The sequence below is a fragment of the Pipistrellus hanaki genome (genome assembly GCF_964339955.1).
Source record: "Pipistrellus hanaki genome assembly, chromosome: 2".
In the NCBI taxonomy this organism is placed as follows: domain Eukaryota; kingdom Metazoa; phylum Chordata; class Mammalia; order Chiroptera; family Vespertilionidae; genus Pipistrellus; species Pipistrellus hanaki.
Window position 1 is genome coordinate 162,742,937 of NC_140504.1, and position 25,636 is coordinate 162,768,572.

Genomic DNA, 25,636 nt, shown 5'->3' on the forward strand with positions numbered 1-25,636 from the left:
AGACGACATACTTTTACACTCAGCCCTTATAAATGTTTCACAGCACCTGCATTTTTTATCATGGCTCTTTCATGCAAGCTTGGGTTTTTTTGTGGCTCACCTCCACACTCTGTCTGAAGGGAAGAAAGGAATACTTTAAATGGCCTTATTTTTTTCTTGTCAGAGGAGATAAAATTCCCCAATTACTTCCCCCTTGTGCATAGATATTTATATTAATATTTTAAAGAATAGTTTCTTTATAGTGTTATTCATGAACCCATGTGTTAAATTTAAAACAAATGTCCTAAAAATGAATATTTAATCCGTGTTTAATACCTGAGACCAGATTCATGTTGATTTAATTTCTTTGGTCATAAAAGAAATTAATGGAATTACTCAGATTCATTCATTCAACAAATATTTTAACAAGCTTATTGAGTACCTTCTACATTATCAATTTTAATCCTTATAATAATGTGGCAGTTGAGGCATCATCATCATCATCACCATCATCATCATCATCCATACAGCCTCCATCCTATTATGGATAAGAAAAATATAAGAAGACTTAGACAACAAAGACACTGGTTAGATAGCTCTCAGCTACAGTTTATGTTCTGTGGTTTGGGCAGGAGATAATAGTCTGAGTAAAATCCTTGGGGCAAGTAAGAAGGAAAGAAAGAAGGGGGAGGGGCAAGATCTCATAGAAATCTGAAATGGGAGAGAGTAGATTGGGAAGAATCTAGGTCATAGCTCCCTAACTTTGCTTCACATTGGGATCATCAGGGAATCTTTAAAAATTACTGATGCCACCCTCAGACATGGTGATTTAATTGCTATGGGATGCAACCTGGGCACCAGGATTTTTTTTTAAGTTTTCCTTGATGATTCTCATGTGCAGCACAGTTGGGGAGCCATTTACCTAGGTCAGCAAACTGTGGCTCGAGAGTCACATGTGGCTCCTTGGCCACTTGAGTGTGGCTCTCCACAGCCTGAGTGAGTCTATTTTGAAGAAGTGGCATTAGAAGAAGTTTAAGTTTAAAACATTTGGCTCTCAAAAGAAATTTCAGTCGTTGTACTGTTGATATTTGGCTCTGTTTACTAATGACTTTGCTGACCACTGACATAGGTGGTTTCTGGACTATTATAGGTAAGAAATAGAAATAACCCAAACTCTGTTTTGTTCATCACTGGCTCTAAAAGTTCCAATGGGTTCTGCTGGTTTATAGGCCTTGGGATGTATGTAATGGGAAACACAATCCCAGATCCCTATCAGAAGGAGAATGACAGTGAGTTTAATGGGAAGAGGGTGGGCTGTAGTCACTCAGCCTCTGTGAGCCTCAGCTCCCAAGTCCCCAGAATAGCTATCCTGATGCCTACCTATTAGATATGTTGTAAGAATTCAACTCATGACAACGAAATTCCTCTGTACCAATGATATCATGAATCTTTAGTCAGTTATTTGAAAAAGCAATAAGTTAACCAGTTGTAGCAGATAGTATTGTCTAAGGATGGCCAAAGTACTTCTAGCCACATGCTCTTCCATCTGAGCCAGGGTCCATGTCCCTTCTTCTTGAACCTGTAAATGCCCCCACGGGATGCGTTACAGTGGAAAGGACACTATAGGACTTATGAGGTTAGGTCACAAAAGGTACTATAGCTTCCACAGGCTTTCTTTCTGCGCCTTGGGAGCCCAGACAGACTTGTGTAAAGCCTGGCTGCCCTGAAGCCACCATGCTGGAGACGATGGGGAGAAGCCACATAGAGATAGGAAGAGATGCCCAAAGGGTCCCGGTTATGCCAGTCTGTGACTATTTGAATCTTCTCAATGTCACCTGCCAAATATGTGAGTTTGCCAGCCTTCACATGGTGCCAGTACAATCCGTCCAGCTGCCCCAGCTGAGAGGGAGTCCAGCCCAGGTGAGCTGCCCCACCCAGCACTGCCCCACCCAGCACTGCCCCAAATACAGATTGATGGGCACAATAAATACTATTGCTACTTTAAACCTTTAATTTTTGAGTGTTTCACTCCTCTGAGTTAGGTATTTTGAATATCAGGGAGTAATAAGTAATATGTATACTACCTTGGTGTCATATTAATTTTTTCTCCCAAAGTTGCGCTAGGTCTTATTTTCAGGGGATGTCTTATCTTTCCATGCACTAGGTCTTATTTTTGGAGGATGTCTTATTTTTGGGGAAACACGGTAGTAGATGTTAATTAGCTAATTTAAAATTAAGTGTAAGTGTGGGGTTTTTTTTTTTATTGTTGTTGTTTTACTTTAGCAACCTTCTTAGGGAATATGACCCACTGGCCAGTACCCTGGCATAAACCATACCCATGAAGCATGTCATTATGATTTTCAGTGTCAGTTACTTATAGATAGAATATGTATTTAAAAACACTTAAAAATTACTACTTCTCTCTGTCCTTGGGAGTTGTCCAAAATATTTAATTCAACATGCTTTAGATAGTTCATTAATTTGATCATGTCTTCCAAAGCATTCAATTTAGATTTCATAAAAGGAAAACTTCCTTTTTACAGATATAATGCATCAATGTACATGTTGCTTAGTAGACAGCAGCATGAAAATAACAAGTGTAACTAAATAAACAAATATAGGCTGAGCATATAGTTAGGCTGATGTGAAGAGAAGGCCAGGGGCAATCTAAGGGGTGTCTACCAGCCGCTGGTGTAGATCTTTAACGTTAGATCCTAGTCAATAGGTTTGTCAAGAGAATGGGGACCCTATTAATCTAGCAAGTGGGTCACGTGAAGGTTGTTCATTACAGCTTCTATCATAGCATGAATAAAACACTTGCATTCGGTAGGCACTTATAATCTAGCAAGTGGGTCACGTGAAGGTTGTTCATTACAGCTTCTATCATAGCATGAATAAAACACTTGCATTCGGTAGGCACTTAATAAATGTACTTTTCCTATCATTAAACTCTAATTTGCCAAAAAAAAACAAAAACAAACCCACACCCTGCTTAAAAATAGTCTCTGCCACAAAATGCCAGCAGAGTTTTATTGCCAGAGTAGCCTTTGATAGCCACCTAAATGACATACTACCTATTTCAGAAAATGCATTACATTTCTATTTATGAAAAATCATTTCCCATGAGTTAGAGTACAGACCAGGTGCATAATATTTTCAAATCATTTACTAAAAATAAAATATACCCTGACAAGCCTCTCTAATACTGTAGCTACTCGATGCACTTACAGTTAGAAAGCAAATCTACTAGTGCAGCCCTGAGACCCTGATCTTTCGCTAGCTCTCAGCCAAACCTCTGTACAACCACAAATGGGATAGAGAGTCCGACATCCTGGGAAAGGCACTGGGTTTTAGGAGGAGGTATGTAATTTGCTGTAACATTTATTGTAATAGAATCTAACAATTATTTGGAGCTCTCATCAAAGCATAACTCCATGGTGCCCCTCCAGGCCTGGCCTCTGCTGAGCCATCCCTCACACAGCACCGGCTTGATCTCCCAGACCCTTAATACCATCATGTCACACAATCCCACAGTTTGCACAGCACCTGCAGATTAAGTTGATGGTTTAGGAGGGTCTGTAGGAGTAGGACCCTGACTGTCTTTTCAGCCTCACCTCTCATCATTCTCAATTTATATTCAGGCTCAGGACCAGGCACAATGTGTAATGTGATCAGGTTTCGCCCTTTTTACAGCCAGCACTTCAGCACTTAAAGTGTTCTAACCTCAGTGTTTTCAAAACTGAGGGTCTTGACCCAATAAGGGGTCAGGAGATCAATTTAATGGACATTAACCATTATTTTAAAAGAATTAGAATAGAATGGAATGGTGTCCATCAGAGTTCATTACACAACACACACAGTAACAGTAAATATTGTTTTGGGAAACATCGGTTTCAGTTGTGTGTGGACTGAATGGTAATGTAAAGTGTATTTTTTACAGTGGGCTTTAAGTTTCCAACACCCAAACCTCACACTCCTCGACCATTTTTCAGGCTGTGTGTTCCTCCTGGGAGGCCTTCTGCGTGGAATACCTCTCTGTCTCTGAAAAACTCCTACCTCACTGTCCAAGAATAGTTTCTTCTGAGAAGTCCATTTTAGGCTTTTACTGACTCTTGCTATGTGTTGGCTCATGAGCTACATACTTTAGATGTTTTAATGGCATTTTCATCCTCCGGATAAACTTATGAAGTTGGTACAATTATCACCCCTATTTTATCAGCAGGAAAATGGGAGGTGAGAGATGCATTCAAAAAATTGCCTGAAGTCATGCAGGTGATGTGTGGACAGGCTGTAATTTGGACAGAAGCCTTCAAATCCAGAGCCTATGCCCTTAGACATTATTATTACATTGTACAGCTAGCTTCTCCCCAACCCTTGGGCTAAGCCTGGCAGTTTCCTTCTGTGCCCTCTGGCACATAGAGTCTTCAGAAGGCACTTGCTACACTGTTGCAATCATCTGTTTATGTCTGTCTCACACAATAAGTTATAAAACCCCTGAGAACATGAACATGTTCTTCTCTCTGTTGCTTTAAGACCATGCATGCATATGTGTGCCATACAGAAAGCAATGGATAAATATTAAATCAATAAGTGTCAGTGTGAGGAATCATCACCATGTCACAGAGGAAGAACTAATATTTAGCTAAGAGGTAGTTAGACCCATTGTTCTTTGTGGCCTCCTTCTGTTATAATAAACTTGTTAACAACGTTAGTAGGAGTGATCACTTTGGACGAAGGTCAGTGTGATTGATCTTCACAAAGTTTTGAAAAACTTTATAGATAGATAAATGCACTATGGGAAATGTTACATATAATATAAAATATGCATTTTTTTTCATTTTCCATTCATGGCCACACTTTTGTTATTGTTGTTGTTATTTTATAAACCTTCACCCAAGGATATTTTTTCCATTGATTTTCAGAGAGACTGGAAGGGAGGGACAGGGGGGAAGAGGGAGGGAAACATGATGAGAAAGACACATCAATTGCTTGCTTCCTACACACACCCCAATTGGGGCCGGAGATCAAACCTGCAACCCTGGTACATGCCCTTGACCAGGAATTGAACCTGCCACCCTTTGGTTCTCAAGCTGATGCTCTGTTCACTGAGCAATACCGACCAGGGCTCATGGCCACACTTTTTATCAGCATGCTTAAGAACCAAGTTTATCATAGATAGCATTCTATCCATTCCATTCACTCATTTATTCATTCAGCAAATATTTTTTATCAAAGCCTGTGGTTTGTCCTGGAATATAAGATAACAAATCAGTTCTTCCCCTCAAGAAGCTCACAGTCTATGAAGGAACTAAGCTAATAAATAGGTGTTTATAAAATGCTGTTGGCCAGTATCATTTAGCAGTTCAAGGCCAGGACTTAGGAACTGGTCAGTCCTGGGCTCAAAGCTGGGGTCCATTATTGAGGACCTGTAACATACTGAAGCTATTTTGATTAGCTTTTCATAGCCTCAATTTTCTCACCTCCTAGGGTTGCTATCAGACAGCATGCATAAAGCACAGGGCACTCTATAAATAGATACATGGCAGGTTGATGGCCAATAATAAATAACATTTTTATATGTGGTTCCTCTGACAAGTTACTTGACACTCCTCTTTCTACTTTGGTTTCTTTACCCAAAGTATAATGTATACATCAAAATGCTAATTACTATTCATTGGCCACCCTCCAAGTGTTAAGCCTTTTCCATATGTTATTTCACTAAATTCTAATAATGCTCTGGAAAGAGGGGTAGGCTCTGCCATCTTGTGCTTTGGCAATGCCCATTGTTTTCCTGGGTTGGGACCCAGGTCAATGTCCTCTTTATTTATCTTTTAACTTCTCTACCAACCCAATACTTCCAGTCTTTGTGTCCCAACAATCACAGGTTTCTATTTTATGGTTTTTGAGAGTATCTAGCATCATTGTATTACATATTAATCTACATTTTCATGTTTTCACACCTTTTCATTGACACTTCCCAATGTACCCAAGAGTGATTGTGTGTTTTTTCTAACTCAAACACTAAAGTTTCTGAAGGAGAACCATTATGTTGGAATGTGCCCTTCTTTTTATGGAAGCAAAACCCATATTCATCAAGTTAGCTCATTGTGTATTTCTTCTTTGGGGATTAAATAAGGTTTGAGCTACTTTGCAGACACAGGTGTGGGGGAGTAGTAGTGAAAATAGAAACAACCCAACAGCACTACTAATTTTTCTTTTTTTTCTTCTTTTTAAAAAAATATATATTATTGATTTTTTACAGAGAGGAAGGGAGAGAGATAGAGAGCTAGAAACGTCGAAGAGAGAGAAACATCGACCAGCTGCCTCTTGCACACCCCCCGCTGGGGATGTGCCCATAACCCAGGTACATGCCCTTGACCGGAATCGAACCCGGGACCTTTCAGTCCACAGACCGATGCTCTACCATTGAGCCAAACTGGTTTCAGCTGCACTACTAATTTTTCTAACAAAAGTGTCCCATGAGTCATGACATTGAATCATCAAATGTCAGGATCTTATTTAATGTCATTATTTATTTACGATAGCCTGCCATCACCTTCACAGGGAAATTATACATTTTAAAAGTACAAGTTCAGTTATTTGAATTCATCCAATCATACATTTAGTATTATCATTACTCTAGCATTTTTAAGAGAAGAAGCAAAAAAGCTACTTTAAATATATCAATAATCCATTAATATGGTTACTTATAAAACTATAGTTCAAATTATCAAACTCTAAACAATTTAATGGTTTTCCCCTACAGACTTTCTAAAATCTATAAGGATATGCATTGTTCTTTTCTTTTATGTTGATAGAAAGCCTGAGAATAATTAATATTTCTTAAAAATAAAAACTCTCCTTCTTCACACTATGAGCATCTTGTCTTTAGGAACACCACAGACATTTTTATGGCTATTATGGTTAAAAAAGAGGTATAGAACTAGATGGAAGTGGAAGTGTTATTTGGGGATGCTAAAGATAGAGATCAGTGCAGACACCTCCATGGATGTTCAAGGTGCTTGGATCAGATGCATAGATGGCAAGACATGATCTCATGTGGCCTCATTTGTATACTTTATTGAATATCTCAAAGTGCCAGCAATTGGGATAAAGATTCCAGATATGTGGCTAATAATAGCTACTACTTGGAAATGTGTCACCCATGTCAAATAGTGCGCAAACTGATGTATCATTTAATCTTCACAATTCTGCCTTAAGTTAGTTTCCTAGAATTAGAGCCTTAAGGGGATTTTTGTGCAAGTGAATGATTGGTGCATGTTATCAGGAAAGGGGGATTGAAGGGAGCAGGGTAGAGCAGAACAGGACTAAGCAAGGATGTGGTCTCTGGAGTTTGTACAGTTTGCTTTGCCTTGAGTTAGTGGCTGTAGGGGAAACCTCCTAGGTTAGGGGCTTCCCAGGGGAGGAGGGTAATTGGGGAAGGGTGCCCAGCCCAGGCACCAACAGCTCCTACTGCACACTCTTTGAGATGGCTATTATTATTCTCAGGTTTTAAGTGAGAAAGGAAAAGCACAAGGAGTTTAACTTGTCCAAAGTCACCTTTAGTAGGTTGAAATTTGAACCCAGATCTGTCTGACTGCAAGCTCTTGACCACTGTAAATGCAATTAGGGGATGGCTTTTAAGCTAAATCATGCACAGAGGCTAGAACCAACACAGAGGAGAGGCCGATGGACCTTCCAGAGAGATTCAGTGCTATGTGGAGAAATAAAGCAAGCCTTTCCTCCTCTATACATTATATAGTAGATGACTGTGTTCTTAAAACCCAAAGTCATAAAGGCAAGGAAGAAAGATTTTAGTGTATTTTTTGCTGCAGAATCCAATTCCTTTGTGTACTATAAATATAAGGTATGAACATGCTTAGCAAAATGAAAGTAGAGTATTGTTTCTAAGTAAAAATATGTCCCTAATTACATCAAGCTGGTAACAGCTTTGCTTCTCTTCCCCTGGAATGACCCTCCATAGGTCTTAGAAGTTGCAATGGTAAGTGCCACTTCCCCTTTAGCTAAATTGTTCTAACTCTGCACAGAACCTGGCTGGAGGCCAGCAAAGTGCACAGGCAAGAGAACCATTCTTAGTTGTCATCCTGGCTTTGCCACTTACTCAGGTGAGTTAGAAGACATATGTCTATGGGCTTCATGTCTCATCTGTAGAAAAGAAACAATGTTTGTCCCAGTATCCTGCTTCCTCTGGTGTTAACTGCAATTGTCCTTTAATCCTCTTGGCAATCCCAGATTTTTTCTTCTGCATGACTCGATTTACCCAACCTATACCATAGGCACTTTCCAGCCATGGCCTCACTTCTCATATATTAACGTTGACAAAGAGCTACATCTGCATTGAACTAATCAAAAATGGCTTTTGGCAATGTTCAAAATAATGTATAGTACAGATATATGACAGTTTTATCCAATAATTATGAAGTGCACTACACATTTTGATTTGTGCACTAAGGGAATATTAACTTCATCTCTAGGCAGGCCACTTTTTTTTTAATTACACAGAATAGTCATTTTACAGAGTGCCTCCCTTTCCTTGTCTCCATTTGGAAGGAGTCAGTTTGTTTTACAAGTAATTTTAGTCATCACCATCTCAGATAGCTTCGAAGTTGGGTGATAGATTTTTAACACTGGGTAATATAGACTATCTTGCTGATCTTTCTTTAGAATTGGATTCATTACCTTCTCCTCAATATCTGGTTAAAAAAATTAAGTAAAGGATGAGAAAGTAGGAACCTGATGCCAACTATCTGCTCCCTTGATTCAACTCCAGTATGGCGATTAAATGAGTGTTTGCCTTGCTGCAGATCAATTATTTTGAGGAATCAGAATTTCTTGCTGTGTCTTGAATTGTGCTGATGGTTTTTAAGTAGGTCATAAAAATTCCTGAGAATGATTTGTTTAATTATTGTCTTGTTCCTCATTTACATTTTTATCTAAAACTCTGAGAACTGAAATCTGTATTCAATTCCATTTCCTGTGAGTTACAATTTGCCTTGTTGGGGGAAGTATCTGGATTGTGCTTTATGTATGGAATAATATCAGCCAGTCACAATCTGTGATGATACTTGATAGACACAGTTCTTTCTGCTGATGTTTCTAGAGTTTAGGACAATATTTGATGGCTACTTAATAGCTTTGACTCTTTTCCATCGGTTGAATAATCATCAGTTTAAATGTGTTCAGACTTTGCTTTTCTGGACTAGGCCTTCTGACAGTGAGGGATAGGACACTACAGAACTGGTTTTTACTGACTCTTTTAGGGTCTGTCCCCTCTATGATGTATAAATAGCCAAATGAAAAGTAACACATTCAACCCATCATAAAACCTTAGATCTGAAGATAACTTTCATGCTATCACAATACTACCGCTGACTGTAGGACTTAAGATGGCGTAGTAGAAAGAACATTAAAAAATGGTGTCATTTTGCTTCATGAACATTTCTGTGAAACTCAACACAAGTGCCTTTGAAATTCTGGAGTTTTGACTGAAATAAAAACTGTGAAGAAGTAAAGTTCTGGGGTGAAAGCTACAGTTGCAAAAGTAACAAAACACAACATTCCTGACATATTTCTACCCAAACTACCAAGATTGCTCATGTTGATTAAAGTAGTGTATGAGTGTGCATCAGAGTCATATTTGTCTGAGGAAAAGAGGATCACTTCTCCAACTCCTCCACGGACACTGACTTCTGGTGGAATGAGGTATCTGCCCAAGGTCTTCCATGAGTTAGTGGCAGATTTAGGACTAGATATAGCAAATCTTGATTCCACGTCCAATGTTTCTTCATCCTCAAAGTGCTATAAATGTGATAAATTATCTGATTAGGTTAGCCTAGTTCAGCATTTCTTCAAGTGTGGAACGTTAATAGCTGTTACATGAAATAATAGTTTCATGGTCAAATGAGTATAGAAAATGCTGTTAAATAAAATTAAACACATTTCTTCACATTAGCCTTCTCTGAACTTTTAATGTGTTAATATATCTTGTGACTCTCAAAGGGGGAAATCAAAAAGACAGCACTTCCCAAACTTATTTGACCATAGAAACTTATTTTTCTCACTCATAGAAGACACTTTTAGAAGTAAAGGTAGAAATGAATGTCTTTCTACAAACATCGATAGATAGAAATTATAACTCAACCTAGATGGTTCAAAGGATGAGGCTAATGTGATATTGTTTGTCAACTGTAATTGAAAATTAAGTGATTTACATAATGAAAAACAAAGCAACAAAAACAAATGAGGCTAACAAAGGGACTACATACAGAGATCTGAGCAGAGTTAAGGAAACCAATAAAGGAGAGTGAGGCACCCAGTCAGGATAAGCAATGCGGGAGCATAATCACTGCATTGAGGAACAAGGAGAGGAGTCCAGCGCCAGCTCCAAAGTGGAGCTGGGGGGAGGGTGGGACTCAGCATCTCAGGGGTATGGCTTCTGAAGGGAGGAAATAGGGAAAAATGGGGAACAAATATCCTGATTTCTTTGTCTTTCCCCACTCTGATCCTGTTGGTGCCTCCTGTTGGTCAAATGTGACTGAAAGCCAGCCAGCAACTAGCCTAGGCTTTGCTGTTTCTAGGTTCAGCCTCTCAGACCCAGGGGTGTGCCATTCCCTTAGCTAAGTTGTGTTGTCACTCCTTTAAATTTCATAGCAACCCTATAATGTAGAAAGCGTGCCTATTTACAAATGAGAAAATAGACATTCACTCACATAGCTAGCAAGAGATGGATTCAGCAGCAGGTTTATCTGCCTGCCTTCCATTTTACCACATTGCTGAGCCAGAAGATATCAAACTTTTAATGAAAGCTTAAGGAACTTGCAGAAGGAGTTTTTCATCTGCAGTTTTGAGCAATTTCATCTTATCACTAACGTGATTGATTCTCAACAGAGTGAATATGTTTAACTCGGAGGGTTCTTTTCCCCCAGCAGGAGAGGAGACCTTATTTTATTCATCGCCATAATCCCAAAGCTTAGCCCAGTGCCCAGCACTGAGTGCATATTTGTTGAATGAATGCATAAGTGTGTAAACTGTATATCAGCATTCCAAGGACATGTTCTCACAGCTCTGTTGGGACAGATTTGGCCTATCAATCTATTTTTAAATGTTCTGGCTTATTTGAAATGGGAAATTTTCCGTGTCGAGCATCTGCTCATGACATTTTTTCTTGGATGGCTATGAATCCTCGCTCCTTACAACCCCCAAATACACATATTAAACTCACATGTGTGTGCATGCACACCAACACATTGCTTTTCTGTCGGCATCTCTGCCGTACTAATCTTTTCTGTTCAGAGCCATCAGATCTATAAGATTTACCTTCAGAAATGCCAACAAATACCAAGCATATGCCCAACCTCTTCCAATTCCCTCAAAATCTTATTGGAGCTCCCTATTGCTCAATAGCCTTACACATATCTGTTGAAAAGTTCATTCTGAAATTCCAATTTTCTGTAGTCTAGCTCCAATGAACCTTATTTCATCAACTGCTCCAGAATGAACCATCTTATCATATCCAGCTGGAATTCTCTATCAGAAATGCTGTGGTCCTTTTCTCCATACCTTTATCCATGTCTGTTCCCCTTTCCTTTCTTGCATTAATTTATCTATTCATTCTTCACTCATTGATCTCTTACTATATGCCAAGCACTGTTATGCTGAAGCAAATACAAAGAAAAATGTAGCTCAGTCTGCAAAAAGCACAAAATGTTTCATGGGAACCTGAAATATCAAGCAAGAACATACATTGCGGTGTGTTGAATGCTGCAATAAAGGCATGAGGCCAAGGGAGAGAGCCAGGGAATGACAACCCATTAGTTCAGGAACCATGTCTATTCCAAGTGCTCAGCACATTGTGGGAGCTGAACAAATATTTGCTTAATGAGTTAATAAAATAACATTTGAACTAGGGTTTAAAGAATGTCTATCTATATCCTTCAGTCTTCTCCCTGCCTACTCAGAAATAAAATGCTCTTATAGTTCTCAGTGTTTTTATCAAATTTGCTGCCTTGAATTGTTCTGTATTTTATGTATCCAATAACAGTGTAAGTTTCTATTAAACACAAATTATAGTGATTTTTCATCTATCTTCCAGCTCTGTGCTGGGTATACAATATATGAGGGGAAATGGTCTGGAATTCAGCTGAATTGATTCTAATTAAATTGAAATATTTGCATATAGACACCCCATTCATTGATAGTGGTAAGTTTAATAGCGTTTTAGGTTTGATGATATAGATGCATCCTAGGAGAGCTTCCTACAGTAGTGTTACAAATAACCTGGATATCATGTTACAATGCCAATTCTGAGCCTATAGGGTGGTACTAGAAATTCTGGCCCATGGACCACACATTGAGTCATAAAATGTTTGAGGAAAGAAAGACGGAAAATGACACTTACTGGGTTCATGTTATATATCAGGCACTGTATAAGGTTCTTTGAATATATTAACTTAATGGTTTCCACATACATTCTTAGACTGAATACAGCCAGATGATTTGAGGATGACTTTAATTATACAAATTCTCAGGTCCCATTTCTAGAGATTCTGACTCAGAGATCATGGGTTAGAGCACATGTGTCAAACACAAGGCCCGGGGGCCAAATCCAGCCCGCCAGGCCTTGCAATGTGGCCCGCACCATGCTGTCATCACTGCACTCCGCTGTCAGTTTATGACATTGTCAGTTTATGACTGTTCAGTAAACCATTCGGCCCGCGATTTAGGCTGGATTTTAGATTTTGGCCCCTTCTCTGATTGAGTTCGACACCCCTAGGTTAGAGAGAGAAAAATCTATATATTTTTTAAAAGCTCTAAAGTTATTCAAACACAGTGTAGTGGTTAAAATTCTCAGGTTGAGCTTCAGTGGCCCTTACTTTTCTATAATTTCTTCCCCTTGAGTGTGGGTGGAACCTGTGAATATGAGGAGGTCACTGTCATGATTATGTCACATTATATGGCATAGGGGAGATTATATGGTGAGTCTGACCTAACCACACAAGCTCTATAAAAGTAGAGTTTGCTTTGGCTTGTGACAGAAGAAGTTCAAGGGATTTCAAATGTGAGAGTCAATGCATCATGTTGCTGACTAAAATGTGGGGAGTGTCATAGAAGAAGGAATGCAGGTGACCTTAGGGGCTAAGAGCAGTGATTGGCAGCCAGCCAGCAACTAGAACCTTGGTCCTACACCCACATGGAATTGATCTCTGCCAACACCGTAAATGAGTCTAAAAGCTGATTCTTCCCTAGGGCCTCCAGATAAGAACATAGCCTGGCCAACACCTTGACTTTGCCTGTAAAATCCTAAGCAGAAAACCCAGTTTAGACTTCTCATCTTCAGAACTTGGTGTTGTTTGAAGCTGGTAAATGTATGGTGATTTGCTATGCAGCAATCAAAAGCTAATGCATAAACATTTAGGTTTAAGAATGACTAATTAATATGATCTGACACATAAACATTATTGTCCCCACATTACAGATGACCAAATGGACTCAAAGGGCGTGTGTCCTTTTTCCATAGTCTGACACTTAATGGCAGAAGCATATTTGGAATTTATATATATATATATTGCTTCACTTCCAAGTGTCCTAACTCTCAAAAAATTAAAAAAGGGTGGGGGAAATTAGGCATGTAGGAAATAGGAAGCCTGGGTAAAGTTGAAGAAAAAAGACTCCAGTCAGTAGACATTGGAAAATGAGTTCTATATCTTTGATGTACCCACAGAAATTACAAATTCTAATTAGTTCCTATTAAGGTAGCTGGATGGTTTGAGGAGATCAGATAAAGTTGGGATAGTCTTTCAGGCTTAATGTAGCCACAATTCTAGGACTAGATATACTGTACAGATCAGATTCTCCTGACAGTGGCTCTTAAGATTGGCAATGCAATCATTAAGCTAGGGGGCCAGGTACAAATGGCTGGGCTTGGTCTTTACCCAGGGTCTTACATTCTTCTAGGTCAGATAAAGAGAACACTTAGGTCAGGCCCCCAACAGTGTTTCTTCAGCTTTCAAGAAGGGAACTTAGTATGTAGCGATATCAGTTGTGGTGTAAAGTATTTAAATTCAATGAAGCTCTGTCCCTGGCTGTTGAATCAGGAGTGGTCAGTTCTAGTGAAGGTACAAAGTGTGATGTGTGTTTGCTTCAAACTGGTCTTTTCGTTCATTTTTTCTTTCTGCTCTCTCAGAACTAAGGAAAGTTGAGACAATAGGAAAACTCATTCATTCATTCAATTCATTCATTTTTGCTGCCTACACACATGTAGTAAGCTTCTGTGGGTACGCTTAGTGGGACGCTCAGACAACTGAGCTTTATCAGATCACAGTTTTAATGCAAAATTAAAAGCATCTTCTCTTCAGAAAGAGTAAAAATAAAATCTACCCTCAATTTTTATTCTATCTTTTGAAAAGAGTTTTAAACTATATAAATATGCTTATGTAGACAAGTTCCAAAAGTCTGTAATAGAAATTCTACAAAAAATCCATCCAAGAATAATTGAGTTACTCTTTCTAAGGAGGGGCTGCGCTGCTTTCACCCCTCCAATGTTCATTCGTGTCATTCATTAATTTTCTCAGGGAATATACACTGTGCACCTCCCATGTGCTATTCCAGGGAGGAAAAAGCACAGAGGTGAATGAAACAAAGTTTTACCCTCAAAATCTAGCACAGGTGACTCAAACATGTTAATAATAACAATTATAATAATAATAATAATAAAACACATTTGGTGTATCAACTCCTCTGGTAACAGGAAATTCGTGTCTTCAATCATAAACTCCCTTTTGTGGGAGTAGAACCTGGAAACCAAAGGAATGTGCAATGAGATTTTTCTTGCTGGGCTGGGTTTTTCTCATTTAATCTACTTGTAAAACCTTTACTTTCCATTTCTACAGCCACTCCAACAGGAATTTTGATGAACCGGAGGACAGAAAGCCTATCTGTATGTAAAAAAGCAGTGGTATTGCTTGGTGCCTTTTGGATTTTTTTCTCTGACAAGTGGTTGGCATCTGCTAACAACACTTTTTTTTCTGAGCTTTGTAACATTGCCAGACTGAGAACTGAGCTTTGAAAAAGGAGATGGAGCTGTTAACAAACGCCTTTGTTATCTCTGGAATTGCTTATTGTACAGTGGTTCACAGAAAAAAAAAAACTTGATGTGAATCTTGTCTCAATATTTGCCTGCTCCTCCCAGGAAATATTGTGCTAAAAGAAATTCCCTGAGTTACAACAGTGTCAATGTGCCCAAGATAACTGGTGCCATTCACCCACCGACAGTCCTTTTCCTGTCTGTGAAAACCCTATGATAAGACCCCAGGAAGAATTTATTATTAAGTGCTTGGAAATCTTTTGAATTTGATGGCTGCTTAAAGTGTTTAATAAACCTCTCCCACTTCTTTCATTTGAGAAACATTTATTGAAACCTTCAATGTGCCAAGGTTTTGCTGGCATCTTGGAATGTAATGAATGAAACAAAACCAAGACAGGATGGCCGTCATAGAAATTATATTGGGTGGAGAGGAATATTTTACAAGTACACGATGATAAGCAATGATTGCAGAGTACATGTGCTAGGAGACATAATGTAGTAGGTAATCAAAGCTAGCTATTTTAAGAAAGTGATTTTTAAACTAAAACTGGAAGGTTAGGCAGGAGTAAGGAGTAATCTTAGGCATCGGGGTAGGTGAGGGGGAGGGAATGAAGAATAGGGAGGTGGCATTTTCTAAGCAGAGAAGTTAGCTCTTAAGAAAAGGGTAAGAGGTGAAAGAGAGCATGGCAAATAACTTGGGCAAGTTGCTGAGTGTCTCTAAGCTTCAGTTTCCACATCTCTAAAATTGAAGTAATGATAAGACCAAATGGTAGTGTTTGTGAGGATTAATCAGATAGTACATCTAAAATATTTAGCTTAGTGTTTATTAGTATGTGCTCATGGCATGTTAGCATTTTTTTTTTCATTTACTGAGGAGCTAAGAAAAATTCAGGATCAGAATGGCTGAACTTCCTGGTATTCTCTTCTGAGTGTGTATGCCAGGCTTCCTTTACAACTGGAATGTAGCCTATGTTATACACAAGAAGTGCCCCAATGCATAGATGCAGCAAACACTTGCTGTTTACACATCTGTATCTGACTCAAAATTATCAGTTCCTTGCAGAGAAGTGCTAGTTCTTATTCATTTCTGTATTCATGAGCATAATAGTGTGCCTGGCACAAAATAGTTTTTCAGTAAATATTTCATGAACAAATGAATAAATAGAAGAGAACAGAAATGATAGAATAGAGTACAAGAAAGTAAAATGGAATAGAAACCAAAAAAATCCCCTTGAATCTTGGAGCTTAGGTAAGTACTGCAGCAAATTCAAAGAAGAGCTCTTGAATTCAGTCACTGAGATATTTACTATGCAAGGACTGTTAGAAAATTGTGGTCCAGGCCACCAAAAGCTTTGGGGCAGCAGGAGAGTAAAAAGCACACCCATCCTGCAGTCCTTCCCCCTCGCCTCTGAGAATAAACTGTGGGCATTGCATTTCTTCTGTGATTATCATTGATCCTGCTCTAAAGATGAGAAGACTGAGATTTATTCCAGCTGAGGGAGCTGTCCAGAGTAGCATAGTTGGTAAACTGTACAGCTGGGATTCAGACCCTAATGAGATTCTACCTATGCCATGACAAGAGGGTATGGATGCCTTTTAAATATCCTATCTAATAAAAAGGGAATATGCTAACTGACCATCACACCCTCATAAAGGTTGTGATGCCCACAGCCAATAAGGAGGAAATATGCTAATATTCTAATTGACTGTCACACCCTCAAAGATGGCAGTGCCCATAGCCACAAGATGGTGGCCGCCTAGTCCCTTTAGCCCCGCCAGGGCAGCAGGTGCATGGCATGACCAGGCCCGCCCTAAGGTGGATCAGGCAGCTCCATGCATCTGCCTTTAGAGTCCCCCATTCCCCTCAGCCCCCAGCCACCCAGAGCTGGCCTGAGGTGAGCCTCAGATGGTGGCTGCCCAGCCTCCCAGGGCTACCCAAGGCTCAGGTAACCAGAGCTAGCCAATGCTTGTGTTACCAACAGTGGCAGCAGCAGAGATGTGATGGGGGTGTCACCTTCCACTGATCACTGGTTTGCCTCTCACTCCTGAGGGCTCCCGGACTGTGAGAGTGGGCAGGCTGGGCTGAGGATCCCCTATTCCAGTGTATGAATTTTCATGCACCGGGCCTCCAGTCTATACTAATAAAAAAGAAACATGCAAATTGACCGTACCTATGCTACTCCCACAAGCCATGCCCACCAGCCCACCAGGAGCGAGAATGCAAATTAACCCAAGATGGCTGCAGCCAGGGAGCTAGCAAAAGTCTTGGGTTTCCCTGGCAATGGAGGAAGCCAAGCTTCCCACACACCCTGGCCAGCCCTGGCCTCTGCTCAAAGGTACAAAGTTTCAGTTATAGAAGATAAATAAATCCCAACAAAAATGGCTGTGGCCACAGAGTGAGCAGGACACTTGGGTTTCCCCAGTGATGGAGGAAGCCAAGCTTCCCCCGCCCCAACCCCCAGCCTACAAAGTTTTAATTATAGAAGATAAATAAATTCCAGATACCAGGGCCTCCGTTTGGGTTGCCAGAGGGTGTGGCCTGCAAGCCACCACAGGCCCCTCGCCCAGGCCACTCTATGCCTCAAGGGAACCCTCACCCTGATCCGGGACACCCTTCAGGGAAAACCAGGCAGCCCCCACCTGTGCACCAGGCCTCTATCCTATCTAATAAAAGAGTAATATGCAGATTGACCATTACTTCAACACACAAGATGGCTGCCTCCATCTGGACACAAGATGGCTAACAGAGGAAGGCAGTTGGGGGGGACCAGGTCTGCAAGTGAGGACAGTTGGGGCAATCAATCCTGCAGTTAGGGGTGACCAGGCCAGTAGAGGAGGAAAGTTGGGGGTGGCTGGGCCTGCAGGGAAGGGCAGAAGGGGAGGACCCAGTCCTGCAGGGTTGAGCAGTTGGGGAGAACCAGGCCTGCAGGGGAGGGCAGTTGGGGATGACCAGGCCTGCAGAAGAGGGCAGTTAGGGGAAATCAGGCTGGCAGGGAAGCAGTTAGGCATCAATCAAGCTGGCAGGGGAGTGGTTAGGGGGTGATCAGGCTGGCAGGCAGGTGAGCAGTTGGGAACCAGCGGTCCTGGATTGTGAGAGGGATGTCCAACTGCTCGTTAAGGCCCAATCCCACTGAGACATCCTTTGAGGGGTCCCAGATTGGTAAGGGTGCAGGCTGGGCTGAGGGACACATCTCCCCCACCCCCTGAACAAATTTCATGCACGGGGACTCTAATACAATATAAAGTCCTTGCTGTCTTTGGGTTTGATAAACATATTTGCTTTATTTATCACATCATATCATATATCATATCATATCATATTCTATTCATCTATTCTATCACCTTTTTTCTAGATCTAATGGCACTTCCTTACTCATCCACTTACCTGGATTCCACTCTAGTTTGGGGATTTTGATCACATTTTAGCACCTCTAAGCAGCCTTCTTGAATATGCATACACAGACTCTGAACTCTGCTGTTAGCCCATCCATTTTGTACCACTTTCTTAGTGCTTTGAAAACACTACATTACATACTTAACTACCTTTTTAAAATTTGTTACTTGAATTTTTTAGAGAGAGAAAGAGAGAGGGAGATAGAGGTAGAAACATTGATGAGAGAGAAACATCAATTGGCTGCCTCCTGCACACTCCCTACTGGGGATCAAGTCTGCAGCCTGAGCATTGCCCTGACCAGGAATCAAACTGGCCACATCTTGATGCATGGATCAGCATTCCATCACTGAGCCACACTGGCCGGGGCATACTTAGCTATCTTTTTTATTTACATGCTAGATCCTCAGCTCAGTAATTAAACCAACAGATATTAAACTTGAGAGGCCCCTTACTCAGAGCTCAAATCTTAGTTCTATCACTCTGAAGCTGTGTGTCTATTTGCATATTACTTAACTTATCTGTGTTTCAGTTCTTCATTTAAAAAAATGAGACCAGGTCTATTTTGTTATATGATAGTTGTAAGAAGGAAATAAGTTAATGCATTTAGAGCATCTGGCAGTTTTTTCAGTAGTTGTTAACTATTTTCTGAAGCCAATGGTTAAAGACCTAGACCTTGTTCTTCAAATAAAGGTGAGTCTGAGGAAAGAAGGTACTGGAGTTCTGTTTTACCTGCCTTCCTTATGGGCAATGCTCATGCCACCAGAATCCCTGGAGCTCCAAAGATTACAGTTTTTTTGTTGTTGTTGTTGTTTTGTTTTTGTTTTGTTTTTTAAATATATTCTATTGATTTTTGTACAGAGAGGAAGGGAGAGAGATAGAGAGTTAGAAACATCAATGAGAGAGAGTCATCGATCAGCTGCCTCTTGCACACCCCTGCTGGGGATATGCCCGCAACCAAGGTACATGCCCTTGACTGGAATCCAACCCGGGGCCCTTCAGTCCCCAAGCTTGATGCTCTATCCATTGAGCCAAACTGGCCCCGGCCAAAGATTACAGTTTTAAAAATACCAACTCGCCCAGCATTCTGTATAGACTGAGAAACAAAGGCCTGAAAAATGTGAAATGACTTAACTAAGCTCACACAGCCAACAATCAGTGGGGCAGTCTGGCTGTGGGCCAGGGTTCTCTACACTTACACCACACAAGACCACATCTTAGCATCAGTTATCCTTTATGTATTTCTTTCTCTTCCACCCAGTCATCCCCCAGCAAAAAGTCATGCATGGGTTTATTTATCCACTGAGGATATATATATGACTAAGGTTAGTCCTTTGCATTTATGGACTTTACACACTTGGGAAGGCAGGGAATAGAAACATAACTGATAGTTATGATAGAAGAGAATATGTGTGATGATAGAGGTGTGCACAGAAAGAGGATAACCAATCAGCCCTGAGCAAAATGTGAAAGCATAAGGAGGATGTAACAAAGCACACTGAGCAGTGGGAGGCATTCCTGGCAGAAGACACAGCTTGGGCAAACACACAGGGCAGGGCACAGCATGACATCTGAGAAGAACTGCAGACAGTTTCCTTTTCCATCAGAGTAGGAAGCTGCAAGACAGAAAGTGGGGAGAGATGGGCCTGAGGTAGAAAGTTGGGGGTCACTTACCTAAAGAGGAGGGTTATGCATTGGAACATCTGTTGGTTGATTTTGGTTTTCAGAACTACATATTTCAGTTTGAAGTTGAGTGGGTGGTATTTGTGGGGAAAGAAGAAAAACAACCCTTGTTTTTGAAGGAGCATTAAAATAGAGAATTACAAAACATATGCTTGTATCTTCTAAAGTGATGGAAAGGGAACATTCTCTCCAACATTTGGCTTGTGCAGAAGTGCTGAGAGTCAACAAATAAAGACATTGACCAATCACTCTGTATGTTGCTTTGGTCCAGATCCACTTTGATAAATGGAGATTCAGCCAGGAGGAGAGTTACCAAATATTGTTCAAAGCACACTTGTGCTCCTTTTCTCACTGAGAACAAAATTTTCAGGTCAGGTAAGGTGGAAATTCTAGAGTTTGAGAAGAGACAATTAATTGATGTGCTTAACTCTGACCAGATGCGGGAGCTTACAGTGAGGTACACCCTCCCTGTGTTTGCAGTCCCTCCCCAGTGAGACCGAGGGCTGCAGGGCTAAGGGAAGAGAAGGAAAGTGCCTGTGTGGCTACAACAAGGAGTCCTGGCAGCTAAAGTCTATTTATTAGTGTCTGCACTCCTCCCCTGCTGTTATATTAATATAATGAATTGTTCACAGGTGCATCAAATGAGGTTTAGATGATCGCTGGGAGCTTTGTTACCCAAACAGGCCAAATTAGGAAGAACAGATGCATCAGGCAAACTACAATCCCTCAGCAGAAGTACAAAGCTTGAATTAATGAAGGTTGGTGCTCACATTTGGCCTTGATGGCCTTCACAGCAGTGGGATTCAGCCCCTGTTTAACTCTCACTTGCCAAGAAGTACTCTCTGCCTTCACTTCTGTGGGGATAAGACAGATGGGGTGAGTGTCCCAAGGAAATTATCACCCGCCAAAAAAAAATGAGAATACAAATAAGAATGATGGCTGCCATGGGTTGGGTCTTACTGTATGGTTGTGCAGATTTCCCCCTGAACATGTGTATTTCACATTTTTCAGGCCTTTGTTTGGAGCTCCAGAACAAAGGGACAAATAAGGGCCTATAGTATCCTGTGTTCTGCTCCCCACACTGTGAGCCCTGCAATGGGCTGCATCCCCTAGAGGAAGGAAGACCTTTTTCTAACCATTTAGCCATTGGCATGAAGTTATTGTCTTCTCCACAAAAGGTGTGCTTTATATCTTTTGGGCCTTGTCAGAGGGAGAGATTTTTTTTTTTTACCTTCATAAAAGTGCCATATGCGCTACTGGAGATTCCACACATATTATCTCCAATCCTTACAAAAACCTTGTGAGGTAGGTATATATATTAGCATTTTCAATTTACAAATTAGAAGACTGAGGGCCAGAAAGATTGAGCAACATGTTGATAGTTACATGCAGCAGAGCAAGGATTTGATCTGAAGAAGATTCCATTTCCCCTGCTGCTTTAAACTAAAATAGTTTCCTTCTCCAACTCTGTAGTTCCAAGAAGAGGAATGAGAAAGGGGAAAGAGAACACATTGGCCTGGTGGCATGAGAGGAACCCTGTAGCCAATAGCTCTAAGATGGATCTTTATTTTGTATGGAACTGGATTGGATCCTAAAGTCAGAGACTCTGAATTTCTGTGTCTTCCTTTAAAATTAGGATTACATCTCCAAGGTCTCTTCTGAAGTTTCATGTCCAAGAACTCCAGTGGGCTCTTCCTTTGGTTCACTTTTTTTTCTGTAATATTAATAAAATCATAGGTTCCATTTATTGTAGAGGGTGATCTGATCTGGCAACATGTATCCCAAACCATAAAAATGTTTATGTATTCCTTCATGTACAATAACTACCTTTTTGCATATATTGAGGATGCCAATAAATTTCCAAAATTATTTTTCTAAAGTTCTTATAGTAGATAATTTTCAGAAGTCTTCTGAATACATAATTCTTTCCCTTTATTCTATAGAACCTTTTTTTTTTTTTTTTACCATTTCTATGCTGATATTGTCGTTTTCCATGTATTCCTCCTTTAACAGAGAAATATATTTAGGTTTAGTGTTTGCCAACAAATGTGATATGTGGACTGCTCTTGATCCCAATTTCTGTCCGTGGGAAAGCTTGTCTAATTCCTTTAACATATCTGCATTTCATGGCAAATTGATGCACTGGGTTCTTAGTACAATTCTTATGTCTACTGTACATTTGTTTAGTACTGAACTGGGACAGGCTCTTCCTCTTCACCTGCCTCTCAAGGACCCTTGACACTCAAGTTAGATGAGTGTCTATAAACAACAGTCCTTAGGACTCACTGCTTTGGGATTTCTTGTTTCCTCCTCTATCATCTGTAGCAGTTTTAAAATTTCACTTGTGGAAACCACACCTCTTCCAATTCATTGCATTAACAATAACATTTTGTCTTTCTTTCTAATTCTAATTTTGTTTATTTGTTTATATTTAGTTCTGGGAATTATGGCTTAGAGTATTATTAAAAGAGAATTTTAATGTTGAAGGAACGCATTTAGAAGGAAGATGTCTGTCCAGTGTTCAAGTTCAAACCTCTTCCTTTTTTGGAATCAGAGCAGAGATAGCTGGGAAGGGCTGAAGAAACATCCTTTTAGGATCAAATGGGTATGATATGGTGAGAACGTTGATCATATTGTCAAACAGTTCAATGCTTAGAGTTAATGAGCAATTCTTAAATAGTTTGTCACTAACTTGACACTAGTTATTTGTGTGATTTTATGAGTTTTTGGATTTTCTGTCTTTATTGGAAAATTTAGAGGGACTTCCTCCAACTACTTTCTAATATTTTCAACCAAGGGCATCTGCTTATATAAATTCATATAATAATTTTGTTTTAACATTGAGCACAAATGCCCACATTTTAAGGCATTATTATTTTAAATTTACTCTATGATTTGAATTCTAATACAGAGCCATTCCTGGTAGCCAGATACCTCAAAGCAGCAACATATGCAATCTTTCTGATTACAGCTGAGTTCATTTCTGTGTTGGTCTTGGATTCTGCTAATAGTAAGAAATGCTGTAATTTTTCAATAATTTTTTTTCACAGTTCCTTCATTACATAGCCATTGGCAGATTTGACAGCCTTATATGAAAAACTGTTGAAAAAACTATTTAGCTTAGAAAAGAGGAAAACAAAGAAACACTTGAGAGCTGATCTTCGGTATTTGAAATGCTGCCGTGCATCAGAGAATAAACTTACTCTGTATCATTCTAGGGAGAAGAAACGAGGGATAATAGGTAGGTGTTATAGGGAAATAAGCTTTAATATTAGACTGCAAGTTTCCAAAGGATCCTACTGGCTTTGTACATTGTATCTATAGCATCAAACACAATGCCTAAACCACAAAGATGCATAATAAATGTATACAGAGTAAATGTTGTTAATCACTTGAAAGCCATTTTGTGATAATAAATTCAAGCAAGGGATGTAACATAATTCTTTGGACTATAAGGAATTCCTGAATGGAGAAGACACATGTACTGAATCAACTTAAGGTTTCTTCCAACTCTAAGTTTTGTGACTGTGGCCCCCAACTACAGATTAGAATAGAAGGTCTTTACTTTTACCATATTTAATTCCATATTAATAGAATCATGAGCATGCAGCATGGTAGAGCAAGGTCCAGGCCCTGCTTTCTGGTATCACCTTAGCTCACTATGTCACCTTGGGTAAGTCACTTGATTGAGTTGAGGAAACCATATCTTCTACCATAGTTTAGGTCTTCATTTATTTTGCCCTGATGATTGATGCTGGTCTACTAAGTGGGTTTTCTGCCTCGAGGCACCCTTCTCTAATCCATTCTATACAATGTGGTTAGAGCGATCTTTGTTAAACTTACTTGGACCATAACATTTCTCTTCAGGTATCTTCCCCATAGACTAAGGATAAAATCCAAACTCTATATAATGATAAAGAGGCAAAGCTTTAGAATCAAATTAGATTTTTATGCTGTTAATTCTCCAACTATGAGGCTTTGGTGTATTTCAGTTTCTTTTTCTGTAAATTTAGGATAGTGAATATTGCTACATCAGGTTTATAAGAATTAAATTATTCTCCTTCTACCCCCCACCCCCGTGTGTGTGTGTGTGTGTGTGTGTGTGTGTGTGTGTGTGTGTGTGTGTCTAGGGAGTTATATACAGTATATAAAAGTTGGCTGTTCCATAAACTGACCCATCCCTTCCTATCCAATCTTAGCACTGCTATCCCCCCACCAGGAACTACTTATAGTACCCTGTACATACCAAGAAATGGGCCTTATCTTTGAACATGCTTTTCCATCTACCTAAAATCTCCTTGAATCTTCCCTTGGATCATGATCCCCTTTTATCTTTCAGTACCCAGCTCTGCAGCTTCTCTCCTTTCTCTAATTGTCCTCTCCCTACTCAATGAGTTGTCCTCTCCTTCCTTTATATTCATTACTATTCTTTTCACATATCTTTATTAAGGGACTTACAGCACAATATTGACATAATTTGATTATATTCTTCCTCCTCTGTCAAACTGATCTCTCTTTGAAGATAGAGATTTTTGTGTGTATTCATCTTAGAATTCCCAGTGCTCAACTTAATTCTTGGTGCATGATAGGCATATTCTAAAGGTCCATTCAATGAGTGAAATGATGAACAGAATATCATATTCTAGCATCTCTAACCATGAAGTGACTTTTTCTCTCATCTAGACACCTATCATCTTCAAAAAATTATCATACTGGTTTATGGATAGCTACCTCATATTGCTTGTAACTCCAACTCTAAGATAACCAGAACTTAACTCTATTGCTATAAATGGGGAAAGAGGAGCCCCATTCGCTGTTATTCATCTGAGAAGGGGGGTTGGCATAGTAACTCTGACCCACAAGCACCTTACCAGAGGTTTGCAATATGTAAGGTAACTGGCTCATATACATTCTCTCTTCTTGGCTGTTAAAGGAACTAGATATCAGGGAAGTCTTGTAAAGAAGTCAGGAAGGAGCTGTTTCAGTAACTATTCATGAACTAGTAGAGTTGAAAAGTTTATCTTCTTTCAATGATACTATTTCCTAAACTAATCAGTCAGATTTTGTTTTTCTTCTTCTATGTGTTTAGAGAAATAAAATCGTCTCTAGCATAAGTAGCTAATTTTTTTTTTCACTGTGATAAACTAAAACACATACAATACCACATAATGCATTTAAATCTCAGGTTGTAATGAATGCAAATTATGCCAGATTCATATACAATGTGATTAGACTCCTGTAGCACATAATTTGTGGTTGAATTAAGAAAGAAGCTGGTTAAATGGGAAAGAAATGATTTCTATTGTTACACTTTTTTTTGGTTATTTTTTCAGTAGGAAATGTCTGAGTACACAAAGAAATTAGATTAGAAAGTTGGAATTGTGGTTCAAGGTATGCATTCCAATCTTTGGCTTTCTTCTTACAGACCAACAAGCCTACAGAGCTACAGTATACTGTACTCTGTACTTTCTGATAATATA

At 39.7% G+C, this 25,636-nt stretch overlaps 1 long non-coding RNA gene across 1 annotated transcript in view; it reads left to right on the forward strand.

Moving 5' to 3' along the window:
- LOC311616765 overlaps nucleotides 1-21,707 on the forward strand; it is a 347,537-nt gene extending 325,830 nt beyond the window's left edge. Inside the window, exons 3-4 of the long non-coding RNA XR_014793990.1 lie at nucleotides 20,789-20,914; nucleotides 21,630-21,707. This is a non-coding gene — a long non-coding RNA (uncharacterized lncRNA). The remainder of the gene's footprint in view (nucleotides 1-20,788; nucleotides 20,915-21,629) is intronic.
- The last annotated feature ends 3,929 nt before the right edge of the window (nucleotides 21,708-25,636 follow it).